General features: G+C 46.8%; 1 protein-coding gene across 2 annotated transcripts in view; it reads right to left on the bottom strand.

Annotated features, from left to right (window-relative positions):
• The window catches only part of KCNH1 (potassium voltage-gated channel subfamily H member 1), a 318,994-nt gene that overhangs the window by 134,890 nt on the left and 166,847 nt on the right, over nucleotides 1-17,257 (bottom strand). The gene's annotated exons all lie outside the window — the stretch shown is intronic.

The following is a 17,257-nucleotide window of genomic DNA, read 5'->3' as shown; positions in this document are numbered from 1 at the left end:
GTCAGTTCCTGACAACACGGGCCACGGAACAGATGTCTCCCATCCACAGTGTGAACTGCGTTGGGCACTTTCCTTTAAAAAATAGCAATGTACACACTTAGGTTATGGCTCTGGAGTTATTTTCTTTAAAAAAAAAAATCAGCCTAGATCTGAAAAAATGAAAACACATCAGCTGTTCTCCTGAGTGTTTCCACTCTCTGGGTGGGTTACATGAAAAGCCAGGAAAAGAAAATACATCATGAAGGGGTAAAAAAAAATAAAGCAAAACAAGAAAAGACCATGAAAACTAAAACCTGCATTAACTGAGGCTACTTCTCACGGTTACCGCACCCAGACCTGGGCGAGGCAGGGGGGCCCTCGGGTGCGCCGGGCTCTCCTGTGCACCTCGCCAGGAAAGGGCGAGATGCAAACGATAACATCACAGCACGTGGGCCTGGGACGGGACATTTGGGAGAACTCGCTTCTAGCATTTTGCGAAGTGGGCTTTGCAAAAGCAAGTTTGGAGCCTTCTCTAGAGATATTGAAGAGAAAGTTGAAAGTCTGTTTTCAAGGGATGGTGGAAAGGCCAGGGGGTGGTCTGGGTCCGCATTCAGAGTTTTCTGTGGAAGCACCATTTCAGACACAAGACGCCCCTCAGGTCTTCAGAACAACAGCTGCTTCCTTGCTGCTGTTTAAATAAACAGACTCCAGTGAGTCACAAGCTCACCCAAACCATCAAGAGACAGGATGCCATGGTTTACATCACTGGTGAGCACACTTCACCGAAGGAGGTCAGACTCGTGGTTCCGAATCTTGTCTTGGCCTGTTACCTTTCTCCACATGAGTGGATACCAGACCAGCTGTCCTGCAAATTAATATGGGCCAGTAATCAGAAAGGCGGTCAGGCAAACAGAGCATTAGCTTCTGCAAAAAACCTGTCTCTGCTACTTAAAAAGCAATCCAAAACCTGGGTCCCCAGAATGGTCAGTCATGAATGGGATCGCATGTGGGGCTGTTTCTTGTTAATACCATTTAAGTACTAAAGAGACCCATTAGTTTATGTCTCACCCTCCTTGCAACTACTCTCATCAGTTAGTTAAGTGCATTTATACCTGTCCTCTTCTAAAAGGGAGCCATGGTGGTTCACTCTCATATTACACTCTCATATAGTCTGGTTCCACAGACCAGACTCCAAGGCCCACTGTAAGGCCAGGGGACTTACAGTTACCTGTTCTCAGCCAGTTGCTGCCAGCCCTAGGTTTTGGGGATGCTCCGTGCTACAGAGACAGCCTTTAGGGAATGGGAGGCTTATTATGTGGCCTGCAGAGTCAAGACTGGATTTTAGAACATGAGCCAGGCTTGGAAAAATAGGAAGTAATTTTGAGATGGTAGCTTGTTATTCCTTTATAAAGATAGATGAAATATAGATGTTCTTAAGACCACTTAAGAAATATACATATTTCTCTCTGCCACCCACTGTACCAACTTGAGCAAACTTCTTGGACGTGGGGAGAAGATAATAGGGCCAAGAGGAGCCAGAATCTTGAGTCTATGTTGGAACAATAGCTCTTAACACGTTGCACTGCAAAGCTTCTGCAATCTCTTATTTTTAAGGGGGAAATTGTCCATTAATAGGGTTTCCTCTTATATATTTCAAGGGGCTATCTTTTTCCTAGGAATATATGAATCCAGAAATAACCCTAGTGGACCGTAAATACTGCTGGAATATAAGCAGCATGATGGGAAGCGTGGGGGGGATGCAGGGACAGAGAGGGTGTCATGCACACTCTAGGGGGGATTAAAAATATATATATTTTGGATGATAGGATGTGAGAATCCCGAAAACTTCTGATAAACAGGTTTTAAATTGGGTACAACATGAACTCCATCTTTAACAAATTTCCAAAGAAATACCTCATTGAGTTCTGGAAGTCCATTTACTACAAGCTGATGATGGACACGGACCCAATAGGCAGCCAGCTATGCAGTAAATCTAACATACTTGCAGATTTGGCTTTGTACCCTCATCAGCTCTGGATTTCCCATTTGCCCTCTTAGCCAAAAATAGCACAAGAGCACATTGCTTCCTCCTTGCCATGACCAGAAACTCACCTGCATGACACGTAAGGTCTTAATCATCTTGATAAGACACTAAATCATTCCTGGAAAATAACAGTACTCTATAGCACTCTACCATCATAAAACTGAGAATATAAAAAAATTGTTACCTAAAAAAATCAAACTTGTCGTTCAGAAACGTGAAGACAATTTGTCTAGGTTGGCAGGTGGACAAGGAACACAGATAGTGAGAGACTGAGCTAACAGTGGACATGATGAAAAACACGTGTTCTGTACTAGCTGGAGTACAACGCTTTAATGAGGCGATGGCCCAGGGATGGCGGGGGGATTCAGATTCAGTGAACACTCACTGAGTGGCCACTAGGTGCCAGGCACAAAGCAGGCTCCTCTCATCATGATGTCTATGACTCACACCGCCACTGTGTGGTCGTAGTGTTACTATTTTCAGATTTCTTGTGACCACACAGCTGGCATTTAAGGAAGACAGGCTGAAAACTCCTCGGTGATGATGTGGTTGACAAGTTGATAGATTGCAGGAACTCTAAGAAGCTCTTGTTTCCCAGCTGGGGATGGCGGCCCACCACCTACATTCCCTCACTCATTCTATGTATGAACAAGGCAGTAAGCCAGAGCTATAAATTACGTAGTTTTTCCTCTAAAACAAGTAAAGAATATGCCTGTAGTATATTCAAAATCATCCAATGTGGACACATCACCAGACCCGCAGTAGTAAGGAGAGTTCTCTCAGGAGGAGTGAGGAAAAAGGATAATATTACAGTGTATCAACTGCCCGGTGCCTAGCTCCTCTTTTTGTCAGGTTGAATTAATGTGTTTTCAGGAAACATGGGCGCGGCATTTCTGGACCACTAGACCCTGATGGGCCACTAATGGTGCTGACGGTGCTCGGTGCTCCGTGACGCTAGACAATCACCTTCCGGGAATGGAGCCCCTGGAACACCCTGTTGTATAATTTATTAAGAAACCAACCACTAATGTGCTTACCTCTTCAAAAGGTGGAAGAACCAAGCTGGCCATTGAACAAGCACACTCTCCCTTTCCTGCCGAAAGCTGATGTTTCCATTCTATGACTCTACTCTGTACCTGTTGTCAGCAGGTCTCTGGGTTCAGAGTGTTTCGCTCTGAAGTCAGATCTTCCAGCACGTGACATAATGCGGATGGACTGCCATTAGCGGACATTACTGGGTCCCTCCATGCTCTTGCACCTTGACCCACACAAAGGTAGGCCTGGGGAGGTCAAGGCTAATGAAAAGTAACCAAATGGCAGAGAGCCGCAGGATCATGTTCATTTGTGCATGTCTGTGGATGAAAGCTCACAGCATTAATGTGCTCATTTCCAGTCAGGGATGGAGGGCGACCATTTACTGTTTGTAATCACATTTTGTTTAAAGACCCTGTTTACCACAATGTCACCTATTTCATTTCTTTTTTTAAAAAAAAAATTGTTTGTTCTATTACAGCTGTCTCTCCTTTTAAAACATAGACATTGGAAGGAGGCAACCAGAGTTCTGTCTCTGCCTCACCCACAGCCCGGCTTCAGACATGTTCCAGGTAAATAGTCATAGACTCTGACTGGGCAGGAAATAATGAGCTGGTAGTGCAATATGGCTTACTGTCAGCACATCACCTAGAAAACTGTTTGCCCAACAGGCGATGAGTTAGCGATGAGAGAAAATGTTAAACCCATTTTTATTAATCCTCTTAAGCAGCCCCTGATGTCTTTAGGGATTTCCAACAAGCCAAGTTGCAATTCCCTTTTTGCTTCAGTTGGCTTTTTGTTAAAAACAACCTGCTAAGCCAAAGGAAAAAGCACCTTGGTGATAAGATAATGTATGTGAAAGGTCCTTACACTGTGCCTACCATAAAATTGACATCAAAATAGGTTTTCTCCTTTCTCTCATCTCTTGCCTGGCAGGTGGACTTTTGCTTTATTTATTTTGCTAATGCAGTAAAATGAATGGGCATGGGAAGACTTGCAAAGCATTTGTTTGAGTTAGCAAATTTAGGCGTTTGTTTTATGCTGAGAACAAGTTTAGAAGCCACTGGAGTTAGCACCATGGATTTTTCCAAGCTATGTCTGTGTATGTATAATTCAATTCAATAGGGATTTATTAAGCATTTATGGTATGCCAGAATTGTTCTGGGGTCATAACAATGAAAAAAAAGGACCCTCCCTCAGAAAACCACAGGGGAGCAGCTTCCAGACATACATTTGGAGGAATTCAAGGGAAAAAAAATGAGTAAATCCCTACTCTCTAGGACATGAGTTTAATTAACATAATTAAAACATAATGTGACTAATTGTAGCATGTAAATATTGCAAATTAACCCACAGATGTCTGATTGATTTCCCCACAAATTTAAATATCACAGCCTTTTCCATTATTGAAGGAAGGCCAAGGCAGTGTCAACAAGAAAGTAAAGTTCTTTTCATATTTTTCACAGGGAAGTCAACAGAGGTCCCTTGCCCCTAGAAATCGCCATATGAGTTAGATACTAGATTTCAAAGCAAGGTAACAAAATCTCATCATTTGTGTGCTAAGTGACACCTGATCCCAAAGCTAAAATGGCCTTTGCTGGTGCCAGGCCTGGGAACAAACGCAACAGCAAAGCAGCTTGAGGGATGCCTCCTTTAATTCGAGTCAAGTGACTGAAGATCATAATCGCTGGTTAGAAGTGAAGTTTCATGATGATCACTAGTGTCGATCAGGAAATTACACCAACATTTAAATTTCATATTCTAGCATCTCCCACCAGGGCCTCAGCCAAGTTTTCATGCAATAGTTGTAACACAAGACCCCACTTCTCCTTTTCCCATTTTTCAGAAGTTTTAGCACCTCCCTGCTGATCGAAATGACCAGAAACAAAGCTAGATAGAGCGTAGCCAGTCCCCAGGCTCTAAGAGTAAATACAAGTCAGGGAAGAAGAGGGGACAGGCTGGGCCAGATCCCGGAAGACAATTGTCCTTGAAGATGAAGAATAGGTATAATCACAGGGTAACCTCAGCCTGAAGAACATTAAAGGTTGATAACGCCTATTTATGAGGTTAAGAATTTGTGAGCCCTGGCCAAGTATCTCAGTTGGTGACGGTGTTGTCCTGACATGCCAAGGTTGCAGGTTTGATCTCCAGTCAGGGGTCATACAAGGCACATACAAGAAGCAACAAATGAGTGCATCAGTAAGTGGAACAACAAATCAGTGTTTCTCTCTCTCTATCTCTCTCTCCCTCCCTCCCTCTCAAATGAATAAATAAAAAAGAAATTTAAAAAGAAATACTTTGTGAGGCAGGAATGTCACAGAGATACAGCTTCTCGGAAGGCAGAGACCACATCTTAGGAATCTTAATACCTTCTCCTCAGAGAGGAACTCCTTCTTAGCAAGGTACCTTATAGATAGTAAACATTCAATAAATGTTGAATTACATTACTCAGTATGGGATTTCTCCTGCCTATAATTTTATACCTTAGTCTGACAGGGGTATCCATCCCACAGCCCATTGGCCACATGCAGCACAGGATGGGTATGAATGCAGCCCAATACAAAATCATAAGTTTACTTAAAACCTTTTTTTTCCTCACCAGCTTTCACCAGTGTTTGTGTATTTAACGTGTGGCCCGAGACCACTGTTCTTCCAGTGAGGCCCAGAGACACCAAAAGGTTGGACACCCCTCCTTGGAAGATGATTTGACATAGAGAGTTTGGAGCATGAACAACATAAACATAAATCTTCCAAGGCTCATGTCTCTCATTGGCTAGTTGGTCATACGGCTTTCTCCTGACCCTGTCTTAATAAATTCAATTCAATGCGGTAAGCATTTGAGCTGAGTTCTGTCAAGACTCAGTAGTGTATATTCAACACACAGATCCTAGACCATTAGTGTAAGAGTGATCTCAAGGCATCGCACTGCATTAGTCAGCCCGGGCTGCCAAAACAAATGCCAAAGACTGGCTGGCTTCATTTTCTCACAATCCTGGAGGATGGAAAGTCCAAGATCAAGGTCCAGTAACATTCAGTTTCTGGTGAGGACTCTCTTCCTAGCTTGCAGCAGACAGCAACCCTTTTGCTGTATATTCACATGGCCCTTCCTCAGCTCATACACACAGAGAGAATGATGATCTCCTGTCCTCTTTTATCAGGCCACCAATCAGATTAGGACCCCCTCTTTATGTCCTCATCTAACTCTGCCTCCTAAAGCCCTTCTCTCCAAATGCTCTGCGGATTAGAGTTTCAACCTAAGAATTTTAGGGGCACACAATTCAGTCCATACCATTCTATCTCTGGCCCCAACAAAATGTATGCCCTTCTTGTATACAAAGTACATTCATTCCATCCCAACAGGCGCCAAAGTTTTAACTCATTCCAGCATAAAGTCTAAAGTCCAAAGTCTCAGCTAAATATCACGTAGGTCCAAAATCTAATTAGGCAAATTACATCAGCTTTTGAAGCCCAAGAATAATCCTCTTTGATTCTGCCCTCCAGGCTCAGGGGGGTGGCAGGGTCGCCCCCACAGCTCTAGGTGGTGGCCCACCCCGAACATCCTGCCAAGCAAGGATGCCCCCCCCATAGTTCTGGGGGGCCCTCCCCCACAGTCTCACACCAAAGCTTCAGGAAGAGGCTGTCTGTCCTGTGAAACTAAAGTTTGGCCCTGATGACCTCTGATTTGCCTGCAGGTTCGTCTTCCCTCCTCTTGAAGAACACACATTTGTAGCCAAATAACTTTATGCTCCTGTCCTGTTGAATCCGGTAAGTCCAGCAACCTTCCTTCATTTTGCCCCATCTCTGTCCTCTTGTGTTCAGACTGGCAGTGTTCCTGTCCATATGATCCCGTAAGTTCTTTGGAAAAGAACATTCCTGATGTTCTCTTCGAAACATGCTTTCTCATTTTTTTGCAATATGGGAAGGCTGAGATTTTCTAAATCTTCAAATTCTGGTTCCCTTTTCGTAACAAGTCATTCTTTAATTTATCTTTCTCCTACAGCATTTGACTCTAAGCTGTAGGGAGGAACAAAGCTACTTCTTCAACACTTTGCTTAGAATCTCCTCAGCTAAATATACAATTTCCTTGCTTATGAGTTCTATCTTCCTCAAAATAGAACATAGAACATAGTTCAGTCAAGTTTTTGCCATTTTATGACAAAGGATGCTTTTCCTCCAGTTTCCAACAACATGTCCCTCATTTCTGTTTGTGTTCTCACCAGAGTTGCCCTTAATGTTTGTGTTTCTCACAGGCACCTCAACACTCTCCCAGCCTCCACCCACTGCCTGGTTCCAAAGCTACTAGCGCATTTTGAAACATTTATCATGGTAGCACCCCATTTCTCAGTATGAAAGTCTGTATTGACCAGGATTCTCATGAGAAACAGAACCAATGGGATGTGTCTATACAGAGAATGGAATTTATTATAAAAAATTGGATCACACAATTACTGAGCCTGAGAAGTTTCAAAATCTGCAGTCAGCAGCTGGAGACCTTGGACAGCCAATATGTCTCTCTAGCCTGAGTCCAAAGTCCTGAGAACCAGGAGAGCGATGGGGTAAGGTACTGTCTGAAATCAGGCAGGTTGGAGACCCCAGAAAGGCCAGATTTTCAGTTCCAGTCCAAAGGCAGGAGAAGACTAATGTCTCAGCTCAACAGCCAGGCAGAGGGGAACTCTTTTTTATTCACAGGAGGTTCGGCCTTTTTGTCCTGTTCAGGCCTTCAACTGACTGGTGCTGCCCACACGGGGGAGGGCAACCTGCTTTACTCAGTCTACTGGGTCCAAGGTTAACTCCATCCAGAAACACCTCACAGAGGCAGCCAGTGGCCCAGTCAAGGTGATGTATAAAATTTGCTGTCATACCCATGAATTCTCTTACAAAACTGACATTTTTGGCCTTCTATAATAAGCCCCACACCCATGGTTGTTTTGCCAGTGATTGAATTTGATTTGCGTTGAGCCCTGGCTGGCATAGCTCAGTGGATTGAGCGCAGGCTGTGAACCAAAGCATCGCAGGTTCGATTCCCAGTCAGGACACATGCCTGGGTGGTAGGCCACGACCCCCAGCAACCGCACATTGATGTTTCTCTCTCTCTCTCTCTCTCTTTGTCCCTCCCTTCCCTCTCTAAAAAAAATAAATAAATAAAATCTTTAAAAAAAAGAAAGAAATTGATTTGCGTTGAGTTGTCAGGACCGTCTGCTGGGCCCCACCTGAAGAATGATGGCACACACGGGGCAGACAGACAGCCAGGGCACAGCCTGCGGCCGGGTGGCGTTCTTCTCCGTGGGAAGGTAACTAGGTCCTTATGGGGTCCACTCATGAAATTCTGGTTTCATAACAATATACTGTATTCGTACCAACTGGGCTCCCTAGTCAATATCTGCTATTTCTTGGTTTTTCTCCAACAAAAGACTGATTCATTAATTGCTTGTGCAGAGCACATTGCTAGGTGTTAAAAAGCTACAGAGATAATTAGTTAAGAGTCTCAAACCTTAAAGGACTTAGAGTTTACCAAGGCAGAGAAATGTACACAGCTAATTACAATTTAAGGCAAAGTGAAATGACTCCAAGGGAAAACAAAAACATTCAAGCAGCATGTTAAAAATCAATGCACGATTGCTTCCAGACGGGAGGAGACACGTGTGCATGTGTATTATGTGCACATATGAAAACATACATATACTTGTGCAAAATCCTGTACACATTCTACTACATGGATACCACTCTGATAAAATTAAATATAATAGGTTATCTGCCAAAAGCTCCAGATGTCCCATTAAGTGAAGAATTTCTATAAAGGTTTGTTCAGATCACTATTGCATCTCCCCAGAGGATTTGAAATAGACTAGAGTGTGTCAAACCGAGGTTTTAAGCCATGAGCCCTTAAATCAAGCAACATTTCAGAAAGAAGTTCAATATGTAAAACAAATAAAGAGTGGCTGCTTCAGTGGGAGGGGCGGGGGAAGGGAGCTCCACCAGCCCTGCTCCTTCCTACCGTTACAGGGTGCAGCCAAGAGGGGGAACCCCAAGTGGGCATTTGAATGGGGTCCAGAACTTAAGGTGTCCAGGAGATTTCAAGATGTCTCCATCCCCCCCCACCAGGGTGTGGGTAGAGGGAAGGGACAAATTGAGCAGGGACATTGAGAGCTGTTTTGCATAGCAACAGCCTTGCAGCTACCTTCTGTCGTGGTCATTTAACATATCTATAGCCTTTGGCTGGTCGCTTAGATATGTTAAATAGCTGTGATCATCTCTGAGCCAGGGGAATGGAAGTAACTTCCCCACCAAGACGTGACTGGGGGCAGGTCCCCCGAGTTACAGTGCCTGTGTGGGAGCTCGCAGATGATTGGCTCCATGACATGGGGCCACACCTGCCCAGACTCAAGATGGCAGCCCAGTAAAGCTGGAAGGATACGAGTTCTGGCATGTGAGGCCGAGTGTGGGAAGAGTTGGAAATGGGGCTGCAGAGGAAGATTGGCCGTGGGGATAAAAAAGCCAGACTTGGAGGCCATTGAGAGGGAGAACCGTGCTGCTTTAGGAGAGAGAACCACGTGGCCTTGACAGAGTGGAGACTCCCGCATCCCAGGGAGAGAGAACCATGTGGCTGTGGAGGTGCAGAGAGGATCACGGCCATTGAGAGGAGGAAGAACCGTGCTGCTTTAGGAGAGAGAACCACGCGGCCTGGACAGAGTGGGGACTCTCCCTTTCCCACAGCCCTGAGAGGGAGAACCATGAGGCCTGCACAGAGTGGGGACCCCCACAGCTTTAGAAGGGGAACCACCACCTGGTTTTAGCAGAGATCCCGGCGACTCAGCCGAGGGTGCCGGGAACCCAGGGAGGTCTCCCAGTCGAGAAGGAGGACTAACGAAGAACCAGAGGACTGTCTGAGCCATGGACTTCGTTTTCCTTTCCTGAGATATGGTACTCTGGACTGGGCAAAGGAGTAAGGAAGGGAAGACTGTGACTGTGTTTGTGGGTGTTTTAAGGGACTTTGAGATTTTTGATAAAGACATTAGGTCACTACTTTAAGTTTGTATAGCATTAAATAAACATTTCCTTTCCTTTTCATGAATCTCTGGCATTGAGAGACGTCTTTCCTCGGGCGGCGGACATAACGGACCCGGGGCCTTCTTTCAATAATAGTATATTGTCTCAGGCCCTCCTTGTTGTGTTCTGTAACACTACCTCTTGCCAAAGTCCGGCGGGCTCCACAGAGCCAGCAGAGCCCAGGGTGAAAACCCTTTGACATGATCACCAAGTCCCTTCCTGCTGCCACTGTCTGTGATTCAAGTCCAAGTCTCTGTGGAGCACCTGGTGCCCACACTGCATGGTCTGGAAGGTACAGCCTGTTGTGTGAGGCTTGGAGTCCTCCCTGTAGTTGGGGAAGGAACCTGAACCTGAACACACATGAAAAGAAGAAAAGCAAAGCATTAAGTGCCCGTCCCAGAAGAAAAGCCTTCAGAACAGGAAGAGAAGCCGGGGAACACGCCCCAGGCCATGGGTTGATCAGCAGTGAGGGAGTAGAGCAAGTCATTAATTTTTATGGAAAAGTTGGGATTAGTGTTGTGTGCAGAACCCAAAGATTAACTGCTGTATCCAAACTGGGCTCCAGAGACAGGAGACATATCACCCCTCCAATGGCTCTGCCAGCTCGGCCTTGGCAAAGCGGGGCTCCTGAGGGACTTGGGGGCACCAGCTCAGGCCCAACACAGCAGCCCCAATAGCAAGCCAAGCAGCAGAACAATGCCACTCCAAAATCAGTGATTTATGATGAGTCAAACCCACAAAAACAGCCTTCCCTGGGAGGAAAGGGAAAATGGGCTTTGCTGGTCAGCATCCAGGGACAGATCAAAAGGCCACTTTCTGGAGCTTGTTCCAAACATCTCTCCCAGCTCTTTAGAGCCCGCTGGCCTCCAACAGCCATGCTCAGCACCTTTCTTTCATGCACAAAGAGGTCGTTTCAGATCCAGCAACAGAGAGGTCGCTCCCTGCCTTCTGACACCTGCCAAATGGACTTTCTTGCTCACCCATAGGGCTGTTCAAAATCAGTCTTTCTATTGCATGTATCCCCATAAGACAAAGCCGTGTGTGTGCCATCTGTTCTGGGAACAGAGATAGGAGTCAACCCAGCCCTGTCCCCGGTCACAGCTCTGCCAGCGTTTGGACAGCGATGGCTTGAGCCCAGGGAGATCCAGTAACCGAGGACATACTGTCTTCTTCAAAGTGTTCTCCGTCGGAGGTGCGCAGCTGCCTCGTTCGGGACTCTCTCGAATCCTGGGCTGAGACATAACTGTAACAGCTGAAAGGATACGTTTCTATCAGCCCAGGAGGCAGGGAGGCAAGAAAAGCTTTGTTCTCTAAATAAAGAAAAGTCACAGAGCACTGTAAAGAGAAGTGAGCACTGGATCTGAGAGTCAGGAACTGGGTTAGGGTCGCAGCTCTGCCATCCACTCGGCGGTGACTTTGAGAAGTCGCACTACCTCTTTGATCGTCGGTGGCATCAACTGGGGCTTATAAGACTAATTCCAAAATCAGTCACTATTTATCAGTGCCCGCCCACGAAGTGCCAGGGGTCACGCTAATGCTAAGGATGCTCTGGTGAGCAGATCGAACACAGCCTTTGCCCTCACACAGCGCACAGACTAGTCAGGGAGACAGAAACTAAACTGGTCGACAAATGAATGTGTAATTACAAATTGGAAGTCCTCCGAAGGATTAAAAACACCATTCTTAGAAAGAAAGCAAGATAGGTTGGGGTGGGCTCCATCCAGCTCAGGAGTAAAGAAAGCTTACCTAAGGGGAGGCGTGTCCGAGGCGGGAGGAAAAGCTCCTGCTAAGGGTGCGGTGGGGAGGGGACTCCAGGCCAAAGGCACCTCACTGGAAAAGGCCCAGAGGGAAGGAAGGACTCGGCATGTTCGAAAGATCCCAAATGCTCAGGTGCCGGGACCGGGAGCTAACAGAGCAAGTGGACACTGAGACGGAAGGCTGGGGAGGTGGCAGGCCACGCGAGGTTAACAACTAGAAAGCCCCAGTGTTGTGCTGAGCCTGGAGTGGGCCCTCCTTGAACGTGGTCTCCATGGGAACGCTTTTTCGGTTGGTAGAGTAAATTTTAATATAATCTAAGTGACTTCTAAGAACCCCTCTACTTTAATGATTCTTGTCCACAAGTTGCTGAGGAAAAATATGTAAAAGAGTTCCTTGTCCTTTGTAAACCATAACATTGGCAAAACCCTGTGGAAAGGGAAGTCCACCCTTGGAGACACTGAAATGTGGTTCAGGAAAACATGTTTGGCCCAAGGGAAGCAATCACTGCTCCTATAGCTGTAAACAGTCGGCAAGGTTGAGATCATTTCATGGCTTCCCCCCTTACATGAGCAAACATATGCTTCCTGCATCAAGCAAAAATGGTAGAATTTAAGTATCCCATTGAAAAGACTCATACAGTCAAAGGCAATTCAGAACAGTCTAGGCACAACTATGCCATTTGTTTACGCTCAAAAGAATTAAGTTTCACAACTGTGGGAGGCTGCTCTGCGTGGTGTGGGCCCAGCTCCCACTGGGAGATGCACAGGACCCATGCCCACGGATAGGTTTTCCCATGGGGAATCAGGCCTGCAATGTACCTGTTACAGGGTGCAGGCAAGAGGGGGTACCCCAAATGGGCATTTAAAATGGGGTCCAGAACTTAAGGTGTCCAGGAGATTTTAAGATGTCTCCATCCACCCCTCCTCCCCCCGGGGTGTGGGTTGGGGGAAGGGACAAATGGAGCAAGGCCATTGAGAGCTGTTTTGCATAGCAACAGCCTTGCAGCTAAGCTCTGGCGTGGTCATTTAACATATCTATAGCCTTTGGCTGGTGGCTTAGATATGTTAAATAGCTGTGGCCATGCCCTGAGCCAGGGGAATGGAAGTAACTTCCCCACCAAGACATAACTGGGGGGGCAGGTCCCCCGAGTTACAGCACCTGCATGGGAGCTTGGAGATGATTGACTCCAGGAAGGACATGGGGCCACGCCTGCCCAGACTCATGATGGCAGTCCAGTAAAGCTGGAAGGGTATGAGTTCTGGCATGTGAAGCCGAGTGTGGGAGGAGTCGGAAATGAGGCTGCAGAGGAAGATTGGCCGTGGGGATTTAAAACCCAGAGGCGGCAGCCATTGAGGGGGGGAGAACCATGCGGCTTTAGCAGAGTGGGAAGGACCTCAGCCATTGAGAAAAGAACCATGCAGCTGTGGCAGTGCAGGGAGGACCACAGTTACTGAAGAGAGAACCATGTGGCTGTGGAGGTGCAGAGAGGATCACGGCCATTGGAGAGAGAGCCACATAGCTTTAGCAGAGTGAAGACTCCCGTGGCCCTGGGGGAGAACCACGCGGCCTAGACAGAGTGGAGACTCTCCCTTCCCGCAGCCCTGAGAGAGGGGGAACCACGCAGCCTGGACAGAGTGGGAACCCCCACAGCTTTAGAAGGGGGAACCACCACCTGGTTTTAGCAGAGATCCCGGCGACTCAGCAGAGGGTGCCGGGAACCCAAGGAGGTTTCCCAATCAAGACGGATTACTAACTGGGAAGAACCAGAGGACTGCCTGAGCCATGGACTTCTATTTCCTTTCCTGAGATACGGTACTGGGCAAAGGGGGAAGGAAGGAAGGACTGTGTCTGTTTGTGGGTGTTTTAAGGGATTTTAGGATTTTTGATAAAGACATTAGGTCACTACTTAAAAAGTTTGTATAGCATTAAATAAACATTTCCTTTCCTTTTCATGAATCTCTGGCATTGAGAGACGTCTTTCCTCGGGCGGCGGACATAACGGACCCGGGCCTTCTTTCAGTAGTAGTATATCGTCCCAGGCCCCCCTTGTTGTGTTCTGTAACATACCTAGGCTGCTATGAGTCTTGCTTTTTGCTCAAACTCCCTCACCCTGAATTGAGGACATTTAATACAAAGCAACTTCCTAAAAACCATGCTAAACCTTCCAAGGATGAGTGTAACTGGTCCAACCACTTTTCCTTTTCATGTGCAAATATCCCTCTCCTGTGATGAGATTACCAGCATCCTCTCCTTTGTTTTCTGTATGAGGTAACCACCTAAAGGGAGCCTGTGCATAGTTAATGAGGATCTTCTTGTAACCTGCCCAGTAAGACAATACAAGCTCATTGGAGTGAAGACCAAAGCTTTTGCTCCCCTTGAGAAAAAAGCCATGCGTTCCCTTTTTCTCCAGGACTCGGTAGTCCGTGTGAATTTGTCTCATATTTCATCCATAATGACGCAGACCCCAGGAGCCGGGGTCCGAATCCCACAAACCACATCTTAACTGAGTGATGTGTCCTTTTTTGGGACCCATGTGGTCTATTCTTGTTCTAGTTCCAGCATTTCCATCACTCAGTGCCTCTTCCAGGAAGAATCCAGCACGAATGTGGGCCCCTGAAACAGCCAGACTAAAAACCACTGAAGTGTTCACATTTCTAGTGAGCGTAATTTGTCTGTCAAGACAGAGCAAGGGATTTGGAATGAGAAAGAGCTAGATCAACACCCAGCTCTGCCATTTACTGACCACATGGACTTCTGTTCCTGTCTGGGTCTGCTTCCTTTTCAGTCAGACAGAAGTAACACCTATCCGGCAGGGCCTTTGTGGCTTAAAAGAGATCATATCTAAGGGCCCACACCCAGTGTAGGGAGCATAATCGGCACAAAATAACAAGAAGCCAGGTTTAGCAGGTGTCCCAAGTTTGGAATGTAGCAAAGCCCTGCTAGCAGGACCGATCCCCAGAGGCCTGGCCAGAGGGCCGGGGGGGGGGGGGGGTGGCAGGGAGCGACTGTCTCTAACTCTAGAGAGAGAAATTGTCATGAGATGCCAACCCTGCTGAGCCCACCAGTGCCACAGTCCCTCAGATCCCCCAGGGGACCCTGGCCTCCTGCAGAACAAGGGGACTGAGGGCTCCTGGGTGGACAAGGGCACTGTGATGCCTCCCCAGGGACCAGGGCACCCGCAGAGCCCAGACTCAGCCTCACCGGGTAGAGAAGTGCTTACCGTTAAGATCTTAAAAAGCTACCAGTGGCCCTCACCCCGTGTCAGAGAAACATAACTTGGGGGAGATTTCTCAGGTGTTGCTGCCACCCTGGCTCACATTATTTCTGGCACATAGGCCCACAGTTGGTTATTCCTGTCTTTCTGATCAATACCCTTGTCTAAATTCTGCCTACAGACCCAAGCCGTCCTAGTTAAAGTCAGCCCAGTTGTCTTTTGTCTCTTGTGAATTTTCTGTCTAGCATTTCAGTTCTCCTTCTAGGAGGCAGATGAGTCTGAATTAGGTAACATTTTAATATTCTTACCTAAAAAAAGGTTTTCTAGCTAAAAAAAAAAAACTGAGAGCAACACCTATCTATTGGTACAAGGGTTTAACACCCTTGATAAGTCTTACCACACAGATACAATAACCGAGGATCAAAACCCACGTTATTCTGGAAACATGCTGCCTCTCATTTGCGTGATTCCATGGTGAGTAGGAAAAAGTCAGCAAATAACCGATTATAAGAACAAATGAGCCTATATATTTGGAATCCATGCATTAACTTAAAATCTACAAACCTTATTTTATACAATACAATCAATGCATCCTTCCAACATTAACTGATTATCAGCCCATAGTAAGAGCTTTTTACTTCATTTCAGAGTACTAGAAATGAAAGGAAGAGCCCCTCAATTTACAAAGGAGGAAGTCAGGACTCAGGGACGACTTGCCTCAGACCACTCATTGAGTCCAGGAGGAGGGGGGAATGGTCAGTGCTGGACTCCGGTGTGGTCAGGGACGAGGAACAGGAAAGGGCCTGGACAATCCTAAACTCCCCACACCTGGCTATGTGGGGCAGCCTTTACCCATGGGAGCTATGAGCAGAATGATAAAGGATATGTCTCAGAGACCCGAAGACAGGAGCATGACTGTCCACCAGTCACAGCCAGTGACAGCTGAGGGCCTCATCCACCTAGGACCGGCCCACCAAGGGGCAAGCTGCACCTCCCACCAGCTTATACACATATGGCTTTAGTATCATGACAGCCCCTAGGAGAGAAGGTGGTATAACTCAGACAATACATCTTAATCTGACACTAAAAGTGCCTGGAGCCCATCCTGAAGCTTATTACCCTTTGCAACTGCTTTCTCCCGGAAGGCTGTGCTCCTTATTCGTCTTGACCCGACTGCGCCTGTACACAAATGAAGGAGGATGGAAGAGGTACCAATGTGGGGAGGTTCTGAAAGCCTCATCTCAGGAGTATCATCTAAAGCTTTATCCACCTCCAGACTGGGCCACAGCCCAGGCCAGCGACGTCACCGGCCATGGGCGAAGACCCCTGAGAGCTCGAGGAAGGAACCACGGTCAGCAGGGGCAGAAACTGCAGCAAGGGGACTGAGACTTTGACTCTCTCACACACTGTTTTAAACAGGTTTTAAAGGAAAAAACCTTGAACTCACGTCTTCTCAAACCTCTCATTATCCACTGTCGGCCTCTAAGCAAAGTTGATTTCCCCCAACAACACAATGCTGCCTCTGTGGTGGCCAGTTGTACCACCAAATCATCGTAGCCGTGGCAGCAGGCAGCAGCCAAAGAAAAGAGGAAAGTCCTGGTTGTGGATATCTGTAGATTTCTAAGGGTATGACCTTGACCATATTCTCACTTTATAGGCTGGGAACTAAACAGAAGACAGAGAGCAGGTAAGTAAAGGATACAAGCGTTTTGTTTGGCCCTGGCTGGTGTGGCTCAGTGGATTGAGTGCTGGCCTGCGAACCACAGGGTCGCTGTTTTGACTCCCAGTCAGGGCACATGCCTGGGTTGCAGGACAGGTCCCCAGTAGGGGGCGTGCAAAAGGCAACCACACTTTGATGTTTTTTTCTCTCCCTCTCTTCCTTCTTCCTTTCCCCTGTCTTTAAAAATAAATAAATAAATTCTTTAAAATAAAAAAGAATATTGTTTGGCCAGAGAGCTTGAAGCTGCTGCGCCAGCACCATGGACAGCAAACGCAGTCTCAGTAAGCCTCCCGGGATACTCAGTGTCCCTGCCTTCTCCAGCTGCCTGCTGGTTTTCTGTGACAGAGCCTCAGAACTCAGCTGGGAATGCTGGCGATGCTTTCACTTATAAACCAGGGGGCTGGGCTCTGCCATAATCTACTTTTCCCTTCTACTTTCTCCTTCTGTGATTCATTCCACCTGC

Source organism: Phyllostomus hastatus, unplaced genomic scaffold (assembly GCF_019186645.2).
Source record: "Phyllostomus hastatus isolate PE091 unplaced genomic scaffold, TTU_PhHast_1.1 phas_contig_283, whole genome shotgun sequence".
Taxonomy (NCBI): domain Eukaryota; kingdom Metazoa; phylum Chordata; class Mammalia; order Chiroptera; family Phyllostomidae; genus Phyllostomus; species Phyllostomus hastatus.
The sequence above is the reverse complement of the archived record's forward strand: the minus strand, read 5'-3'. Positions and strand labels throughout refer to the sequence as shown.